Source organism: Nannospalax galili, unplaced genomic scaffold (genome assembly GCF_000622305.1).
Source record: "Nannospalax galili isolate Female #2095 unplaced genomic scaffold, S.galili_v1.0 scaffold2324, whole genome shotgun sequence".
In the NCBI taxonomy this organism is placed as follows: Eukaryota; Metazoa; Chordata; class Mammalia; order Rodentia; family Spalacidae; genus Nannospalax; species Nannospalax galili.
Window position 1 is genome coordinate 184,828 of NW_008351545.1, and position 10,714 is coordinate 195,541.

Below are 10,714 nucleotides of genomic sequence, written 5' to 3' on the forward strand. Positions count from 1 at the left end.
TCTCGAATAAATATTAGAGCACATAGTAATTTCTGTTTTTAAAAAGATTTTACTTGGGGCTGGAGAGATGGCTCAGTGGTTACGAGTAGTGGCTGCTCTTGCAGAGGACATGGGTTCGATTCCCAGCACTCACATGGTGGATAACAACCGTCCATAACTCCAGTTCCAGGGGAATCCAACGCCCTCTTCTGATTTCTGTAGGCATTGGATGACATGGTGCACTTACACACATGGAGGTGATACACTCATACACTTAAAAGAACCCTTTCTTCTTTTTTTAAAAAAGATTTTATTTTTATGTGTACATGTGAATGTGGGTTTATACATGTGAATCCAGAAGAGAGTATCAGATACCCTGGAGCTGGAATTACAGGCAGTGATCTGCCTGATGTGGGTGCTGGGAACTGAACTTGGGTCCTCTGCAAGAGTAATCAGCACTCTTAACCTCTTAGCCATCTCTCCAGTCCCTTTTTTGAAAATTTGTTGTGTACATGTGAATGTGGGTTTATACATGTGAATCCAGAAGAGAGTATCAGATACCCTGGAGCTGGAATTACAGGCAGTGATCTGCCTGATGTGGGTGCTGGGAACTGAACTTGGGTCCTCTGCAAGAGTAATCAGCACTCTTAACCTCTTAGCCATCTCTCCAGTCCCTTTTTTGAAAATTTGTTTTTGGGGACAGATCTCCCTGTAGCCCCAGTTGACCCAGAACTTGCTTAATTTCATAAACATCTACCTGCCTCTTCCTTCCATGTGCTAGGATTAAAGGTGGTAAAGATGATCCCCAATTCCACTTTAGTAAGCATTACATAGATTATTTATGATACCTCTATTTTACCTTTTTAGCACTATTTTTTTGCCTGGAAATCACTATGTAGACCAGGTTGGCCTTGAACTCACAGAGATCTTCCTGCCTTTGCCTCTCGAGTGCTGGGATTAAAGGCATGCACCAACATGCCCCTATATTTTCTTTAATTTTTGAACTGAAGAAACTGTATTAGTTACTTTTCTGTGTCTGTGATAAAACACCATGACCAAGGCAATTTATAAAACAGTTTATTGGGCTTATGAGTCCAAAGGGAGAGTCTATCATGGTGGAGGAGGCATGGCAGTAGTCAGTGAGAGCAGAAAGCCCAGAGCTCACATCTTCAAGCAAACACAGAAAGCAGAAAGAGCAACTCCAAGTGGGCTAAGGCTATGATCTCCCAAAGCCAGACATATTTCCTCCAGCAAGGCCACACCTTCCAAACCTCTGAAAACTGCACCACCAATTGTGGATGAAGTGTTCAAATACTTGGAGCCTATGGAGAATATTTTCAGTCAACCCACCATAGAGACATTGATTGATTGCTGTGCGAGCACACCTATAAAATAAATAAATATTCCCTCAGAAGTTTACCATTTCATCATGGTTTCATTTCTGTTCTACTTTTACTTATATTAAAATTTCACGTACCATAAAGTTTTAAAAATGAGTATTTGGGGGCTGGAGCAATGGTTCAGTGGTTAAGAGCACTGGACGCCCCTTTCAAAGGACCTGGATTCTGTTACCAGAACCAACATGGCAGCTAAGAACCATCTGTAATTTCAATTCCAGGTTATCCAATGCTCTGTCTTCATCTCCAAGGGGAAATGCAAGCACAGGTTCACCTACATACATGTAGGCCAAACATTCATACATATAAATATAAATAAATAAGCATTTTTAAAGCATCAATTTCATTATGTATTTCCTATTTTAGAAAGTGAGACTGAGACTGGAAAATTGACTCCAAAGCAGAGAGCACCCAAGAGGGTAGACTCTCCAAACATAATATTCATTTAGAATCTGCAGAGACAGAATTTTTTCCAGGAAGTGCTGCTCCACGGATGCTGATTTTTGAGGCACACTTCCGGCTTCTGGCAGTTCTTTTTCCTCGACCTGTGGTTGTCAAGGCTTTCTGGGCTACTTCTCCTCGGTGAGATGCGCCACCCAAGGCCTTCGGAGGCAGCTGTGTGCCCAAGGACCTGATTCTGGATCCCCGGAACCCACATGAAAAGCCGGCGTGGTCGCACCGGCCTGTAACCCCCGCTAGGGAAGGTGGGGACCAGAGGCTCCGGGGACGCACCAGCACCCCTTTCAGTCTTGTTGAACTGGTGGGCTTTAGGTTCGGTGACCCCGCCTCACAAACCAAGGTGGCGGGCTGTGGAGGGAGACGCTCAGCTCGGCCTGTGCACACAGGTGCACACACGTACACGGAAATAGTTTGATGACGCAAGCTCCGTCGCTGTGCAGAGTCACTCACCCCAGCCTGCCCGAGAAGTCATGTAATAACAGCTGAACAGGGTGTTGGTCCTGGAGTCACATCAGGGAATTTGAATCCCAGTCAGCTTTCTTGAAACTTGCACTGTGCTGACTTTGCACTCTGTCTTTTGGTTTTTCAGCCCCAACCCAGGAAGTTACTTCTAACACTTGAATCTAGTACGCTTCTTGAATCTCTATAGCCTTGTGTTTCTAGTTAGGATTTAAGATAACATAAAAGTATAAATCTGAAGAGAGGGTTGTCAGAATGTCTGCAAACCTAATGAAACAGCCATTTCGTTTGTGTATTCGTGTTTCCCACTTACCCACTCAGCATGCTCTTTGGCAAATGGAAGTGATGATTGTCTGAACCTGAGAGAAGTTAGCAATTAATTCGGCCAGTTTTGTGCCGAAATTGTACATCGGCTTATGTTTATTGTGCCACACTTTATATACATTTTATTTAATAGTCTCAACAACTTTGCAAGGTATCTGCTACTGTCTTTATTTCATACATTAGATTGGAGCTCAAGAAAACAATTAGCTTGCTCAAGGTCACTAAGAATTCCAGATCTGCCTGTGTTCTCTACCACCTTCTACTTTCGGCTTAGATAAATAGGAAAAATGTGGGTTTGTATCCATTGGGTGTAGGGCTTTAGGAAATACTTGAAAACACTCCAGTCTTTAACATTTTATTTATGGGAAGTAGGCCTTAGTGAAAGAATTGTGTCTTTCTCTGCACTCTGGATTTAAAAATAACTGAAGACAAACAGCAATGCAGATAGTTGTGGCTTCTGGTAAAGTGGTGGGGCTTACACAGTACATAATGTAAAAGCTGGAAGAGGAACAGACTGGAATGGATAGAGAACACTTAAGACAGGGTGTTGCCAACCCTCTTGTCCTAGTTCCTACTACTTCCCATTTTTGCTTTCTCTGTTCCAGCCAGCCACATCATTTCTCTAGCTCTGTTTCTTGGAGAATCTAGGGATTCGCTCACCTGCAAGCCTTTGTTCACAATTTTTCCCCAGGTGGTCATGTGATTTGCTCCTCACTTTGCTCAGCTATTATCAAGACTTCCCAGGCTGTGACATATCAAACTGGAAGCTTCTTCCCCTTTCTTCCCTATATTCTTTACCTTTACTTTCTCTAATCCACTTATCACCACTTGACTCCAGTCACCTCTTTCCTTGTCCTGTCCCCTTCTTCCCTTCTCGTAAAGATTGAGACTCTGCTTTATTATTTTCAGACAGATTCTTAGTCTGCTCCATGGTGACCCACTTTCCCAAGCCTCCTACCTCTGCCTCCCAAGTGAGTGATTATATATTTCGCCATGATGGGAAAGAGATGAATTCTGTACTCCAATTTATTGAATTTGAGTCAGCACTTATTACCTGTGAAACCTTGGACAAGTGACTTGAACTCGTGTCTCAATTGTCTCCTCTGCAATATGAGAGTACCGATAATACTTCACTCATGGTTGTCTTGATTACATGGGTTCCTATACACCAAAAGCACTATAAAGGCCATTGTCCTCATTATTAGAATTAAACCGTGAGACTGGGGGCTTTGTTCTGTTTTCAGCTGTAGTCCTAATACTAGTAGCTCTTGAATAAGTATTTGCTAAGAGAATGGATACTATGAACAGGTGACTTTGTTTGCTTGTTTGTTTTTCTTTTAAAACTGGCCTGAAGTTCACTATGTAGTCAAGGCTGGCCTTGAACTCACTGAAATCCTCCTGCCTCCATTTCCCAAGTGCTGGAATTACAGGTGTGAGCCACCATGCCTGATTTGAGTTTATGTGAAAACTTTTCACACAAAAAGATAATGTGGTCAGAAGGGCGATGAGTCATAACCAAGAACAATGGAGGACAAACATAAACTTAGCACATGGGCCCTTAGTCCCGGCTATGGGGTGCACAGGGATCTCGTGGCGCCGGCCCCCTGCGCACACCTGGAGAGGTGGCGGGTCTGGTCGCGCACCGCGTCGCTGTCCGCTGCTGAGGTGCTGAAGGTCTCGCGCTAGCGTGGCGCAAGTCCCCTGCGCACACCTGGAAAGGCAGCGGCCCCATGGGCGCTTCTGCTCCGCGTTGCTGGCTCTCTGCTCCGCTGCTTCTCTGCGTTTCTGAGGCTTCTGCTGCTGGGGCTTGCCCGGCCGAGTTCTGCCCTAATTTCACCCGTGTACTCTCTCTCTAAGTTCGGGACCCGTCAGCTGCCGGGTCACGAGGAGAGGTACGAGGCGACTAAAGCTAGGTTTCTGTGAGTCGATGATGGAAGGATATCGCCCCCCGGAGAGACTGGATCATAGGCAGTGAGACACAGGATTCAGCTCAACCCATGTTACAGCTCTTTATTCAGTGACTCAGCTCGGCTCCAAGTCTCAGTGTTTCAGCTCCTAGCTCCTAGTGATCCAGCTCCAATATTGAGAGAAAACCAGGACATTTTATACCATGGGGGTAGTGGTAAAAGCTTTAGCTGATAGGTACTTTGTGAGATGCCCTATTTACATATGGAAGTGGGCTCCTGCCAGACTGCCAGGCTGCCAGAAAAATCACACAGGAATTTCCAGAGCCAGAGGCCATGTTTCTGTGGCAGCTACTGGCTACTTCAAAAGACAAGTCAGGAAGATGCCGGGAAGGTACCCTGATGAAAAGGAGTCTTCTGCATATGAAACCGAGCCCATGGGCTGTCCGGACATGGAGAGACTACTACTTCACAAACAGGGGTCCCCAACACCTGGCTACTGGAAAACTGAGGCATAAGGATCACTTGACCCCCCTGTGTTTGAATCCAGTCTTGACAACACAGTGAGACCCTATTTCAAACAGCAACGGGAAGGTACCCTGATGAAAAGGAGTCTTCTGCATATGAAACCGAGCCCATGGGCTGTCCGGACATGGAGAGACTACTACTTCACAAACAGGGGTCCCCAACACCTGGCTACTGGAAAACTGAGGCATAAGGATCACTTGACCCCCCTGTGTTTGAATCCAGTCTTGACAACACAGTGAGACCCTATTTCAAACAGCAACAGCCACAGGCAAAAACAAAGCAAAACTATGAACGTAAAGCTCATCTTTAGAGTAAAAAAATCTTTGCTCTTCCTGGACGTGAACCAAGCCAAAGATGTGAAAAATTTTAGAGAGGATTGTTTCCAGGTTGCCCCAAAGGATATTGGCCCATCCCAGTTTTCCCTGTCCTCTTAATAAACCACCAATATTGGCAAACTAAATTTGACTTCTAGTAATTGTGTGAGCAGTGTTCAGCTGTAGTGCAAATACCTACCCTTATTCAAGGGTACACGTCAACATCTAAAAATAATGTACTTATGTCTATAGTGAATTGCAGTATTACTTAAAACTATTTTATTTATTTATTTATTTATTTATTTATTTATTTGAGACAGAGTGCCATGTAGATCATGCTGGCTTCACACTTGGTAGCTGAGGCTGGCCTTAAACTCCTGATCCTCCTGCCTCCACCTCCCAAATGTATTTGAATTATAAGCATGCAGCACCACTCCAGGTGCTAAACTACTTTAAAATAATGTTATATCCATTTATAGGTCATAAATGTATTTGGGGGGTTTTGACCAGGGTTTTTTGTTTTGTTTTTACAAAAATAGGATTTTAAAAGTGTGTTATATATGTAATAATGCAGTCTTATGCTGGGTATGTAGCTCACTTATAGAGTGCTTGTCTGGCATATGCAAGGCCCTGGGTTCCATCTCCAGCTCTACAAAAAAAAATAAAAAAGGACAGATATATACTCTTTTGTGAAATGGGTATTTCAGTTGTGTGTGGCTCACATATGCATACACACTTATGTATGTGGATGTGTATTCCAGATCCTAGCATAAAGTACTCCTCATTGAGAGTTTTGATCAAAAAAAAAAAAGGAAAGAAAGGCTGCACCCAAAAATGGTACTTAGAAATTTACTCCTTATTTACATGCTTGCTTTCATTCTAGAACATTGCCTTCATTCATTATGCTCATGGTTATGATTGTCTTAAGCTTTAAATGGTCATATATGGTTGATTTTTTTTAGCAAAAATTCCATTTTATAAGAAATTCCCTATTTTCTCCTCTTTCAGAGCTTGAAAAAGAAACAATTTCCAGGAAATTAAACATAAAGAAAAAGCCCATATTCTATTTGTTTTAAAGCTCTAGAATAAATCGTTCCTTCCTTTTAACAACTGAGTTAAGACTACTACACTCAGTGAATTTCTGATTCATTTGCCTGAGTGCTTACTGCTTTTTTCTTGATTCATGTGTGATCTGTGACCACATGAGCCCAAAGTGCTTAACTCCAGTCAACTAAAATCTTACTATGACTCTTAACATCTTGCTATTCAAATGGAAACCACTATACCTTACTTGAATTGAGCTATTTCATTCAGGTTGATCAAGACAGTGCTCTTTAGTAAACGGGAATAGTTTATGTTGTTTGCTTTTCCTTCCCATGTTACCTGCGTCAGTGCTTTATGCCCTTACCATTATGCATTCATAAAAAGTAACTGATTTTGGTATAAATACCCCTGTGCCTGGTTGTGATTAGATTTTCTGAATTTGTGTATTTATTTTTTTCCTCTGCAAACTGTTTTTTAGATCTCAGGGTTTTTGAAAGGAATAATTAAGGGAGCAAAAGCAAGACTAGTGCGGGGGGTTCAAGCCTACGACCCCCACACAGGATGACTGGGGATGAGTAAGGGTGCCGTTCACCAGCCCCTGCCACCCACAGCAAGGGGAGCAATCAGACGCAATGGGGGTCTAGTCAAGCATGAACTCATTTATTGCAGCAGGGCAGGGTGCTTATAATTCCCCCACCCCTCATAGTTCTCCAATCAGCTTAAAGGTCAATGCATGCATGTATGCAGGCAGGAGCCCTTATGGAGGCATCCAATCCTATGATCTTCAAAACAAGTCAGGCCACGCCCCAGTAACTTCCTCTTGGCGCCATCTTGGCAAGGCTGGGCCTTTAGGACCCCACAGACTAGATTTTTTTTCTTCCTGTAGTTAAACCTAAAATGGCCACAGCCTTGGCCCTAGAGACTATAGAAATACACAAGGACTTCTGAAAGTGAACGTAATGGAGAAGGGCCATGTCTGTGGACAGGAATCCAGGAGATGAAGAAGAACCGTCAAAGAGAGCTCTTCCATAGACGTTTCAGGCAGCTCTGCCCTCAGGAGAACCCTGGGCTTCAGGAGGCTCTTTGAAGACTCCAGGAGCTCTGCCATCAGTGGCTGCAGCCTGAGGCCCACACCAAGGAGCAGTTCCTGTCTTAGTTTGTTCTCTCCATTGCTGTGACAAAACACTCTGACCACAACCAACTTGGGGAGGAAAGGGTTTATTTAGCTTACATCTCATGGGTCACAGTTTATCAGGGATCGCAAGGTAGGAACTCAGGGCAGGAACCTGGAGACAGGAGCTGGAGCACAGGCCATAGAGGAATGCTGCTTACTGGCTTGCTCCCCTGATCCCTGCTCAGTCTGCTTTCTTATGCAACGCAGGCCCACCTGCCCAGGGGTGGCACCACGCACAGTGGGCTGGGCCCTCCCACATCACTCATCAAGATTATGCCCTTCAGACATGGCCACAGGCCAGTCCAATAGAGGAAATTCCCCAACTGAGGCTCCCTCAACCCAGGTGTGTCAAGTTGACACTAAAGCTATCCAGTACACTGACCATTCTGCCTGAGGAACTGCAGGCCTGGGTAAAAGAGCACTGCCCTATGAACAGTGATGAGGCAGTGTCTGTTCTGGAGGACTTGGAGAAAGAAATGGATGAGCAGGGACAAGTGGTGTGAAGATGGAAAAACAGGGATTTGAATCTGTTATGGTTGGATATGCAGTGCCCCACAAAAGGCTTATACATGTTGGGGACTTGATCCCAATCTGGTGGCTATTTTGGGAGGTTCTGGAAACTAAGTGGTGGGAACCTCACTGGAGGTAGTCCATCACTAGGAGGCAGGTTGTTTGGGCATATCCTGGCATCTTCTTGTCAAGCTCTGTGCATTCTTTTAACCATGAGGTGAACAACTCTCCTCAGCCATGTATTCCCACTAGTGTTGTTCTACCCACACACACTGAGGCGTTACCTTAGACTGAAGCCCCTGAAACTGTGAACCAAAACAAATCTTCAAGTTGTTTGCACCAGGCATTTTGTAATAGCTAATACAGTACTTACGGGGTTTCAGTACAAAAAGAATGGGGAAAGAGAGGGTATTTCTGCTTGACTCAGTCTGTTGTACCCTCTTTATCATTTATTTATTTATTTATTTATTTATTTATTTATTTATTTATTTTTGGTCATTTCAAGTCAAGGTCTCCCTGAAATCCCACTGGCCTGGAACTTGCTATGTAGACCAAGCTGGTCTGGATCTCACAGAGATCTGCCTGCCTTTGCCTCCTGAGTGTGGGAACTAAAGGTGTACCTCACTATGCCTGTCCTGTTTTTTTGTTTGTTTGTTTTGTTTTTTTGTTTTTTTCTTTTATCAAATTCATGTTTCTTGCAGTATCCTCTCTGATACTGGAGTCCTAATTGCTCTAACTTTCCACCAGGTCTCAAGCCACACTCAGGAACAGGATGAGTTTGTAAAGGAGAAGGCAACTCCAGGAGCAGTCCACAAGTCTTCTCATGCACAGTTCCAAACCATGGAAGGGCAGCTGCAGTGTAACCTGAGAGAAGTGTGCCAGGTTCAGGAGACTGGTAAGGAGTAGAACTTCCTCGGAGAACTTGCTCATTCTCTGAATGTTAGTCACTTTATCACATTTGTTTAGTGTCTGCTGTATACAAGACATGGTCCTGGGCAGGGAGGAGCCGGTGATGAACAAAGTGCCTGTGAGTCCCCACTCAAGGAGTGTTGCCTGAGTGACAGTTAACAAGCAGTTATAATATGAGGCATCTTTTCCCAGAAATCTGGGCGTGATTGTTTCAGGGGAGGAAGGTAAACAGAACACGTGGTGCTGCTTCCCCTCGCTCTCCTGCTTCTTTTTTCTTTTGAAAAGTAGCATTCGTGTTCTCCACTTTCATTTCAGATATCAAAGATGAGACTTGGCATGCGGTCAGCTACAAAGATTTCTAAAGACATGAAATCTCTTGTAGAAGTTTGCCGCAAGCCACGACTCCGTCCAGCAGAGCCGAGGAAAGATGACACAGACACCAAGGTGAGGTTCAAGCTTCTCTCACTCTCCCTCTTTATTCTTTGTCATCCCACAATATATACCCTCATCAGATCCATCCCACAATCAGACCGTCACACGGAGCCAATCAGGACTGTATCTGAGGGTCAGGAAGCAGTCAGACCAAAGGCTTCCACTATTGCAGGTGTTGTGAGGCTCTCCATATAAACATATTCCTCCTAATAAGGCAGATTAGATACTGGTGTGCATAACACACACTCAGTAAACAAGCCTGACACAGCTGCATGATTAGCGGCTCCCGACAGAAGTTCCTGAAAACTGAGTGGTGAAATTACTCAGGTCCCTGAATGTAGAGCTACCAGTGACCATGAGGGCAGGTTGGAAAAGCGATGGTTAAGTTTGTCAGCAAAGAGACCCTATATCTGTGCAGAATGCGGAAAAGGCTTCACCCAGAATTCCATTCTTACCGAGCACCAGAGAACACACACAGGCAGGAAATCCTATAGATGTAAGGCGTTGGGAGGGCCTTCAGCCAGAGGTCAGGCCTGGTCCAGCACCAGCGACTCCACACTGGGGAGAAGCCCTACCAGTGCAGCATTTGTGGCAAAGCCTTCAGCCAGAATGCTGGGCTTTTCCATCACCTAAGAATACACACTGGGGAAAAGCCTTACGAGTGCAGTCAGCGCACTAAGAATTTTAGTCAGCTTTCTGTCCTCCTTAAACATCAGAAATTTCACACTGGAGAGAGACCTTATGATTGTGAACAGTGTGGTAAGAACTTCACCCACCACTGCAACCTCATCCAGCATTGGAAAGTTCATCCCACAGCCAAATCGAATTAGCTCCAGAGAGGGCAAAATTCCTGAAGTTGGACTTCTAGCAAGTTAGCATGTGTACTGTTGCTTACTTTGTCCCCAAGAAGACAACTATAGTTGAGTCCCCTAACAGAGAAAGCCAGTGAGATGCTTTTGTTTCTGTGATAAAAGAAACTTAAATCTTAATTACATTTGTCAAGTTTTCTGTGATTGGCCGTTGATTGAAACCAGAAGTTCCCTGAGAGAATGTCTTGCCCTAGCCCCACTGTTAATAGTCACATCCCTATCTTGAGCCTGATTGAATGCCACAGCTGCAGGAAGCCAGAAAATCCAGCTTCTCTTGCCAGGATGTCTCTCTGCTGTTCTTTGCGCCCTCGATATCAGCCAGCCATTCAACTAGCCACAGGTGAGCTAAACAGCGTCTCTGTTCTGCAGCAGCCTGTGCTGCCTTTGTTTCCAGTTATACAAGATTCGCCCT

General features: G+C 44.5%; 1 pseudogene; it reads left to right on the plus strand.

Annotated features, from left to right (window-relative positions):
- The first annotated feature begins 7,305 nt into the window (after positions 1–7,305).
- Positions 7,306–10,263, plus strand: LOC108491565 (annotated as a pseudogene).
- Positions 10,264–10,714: the final 451 nt, after the last annotated feature.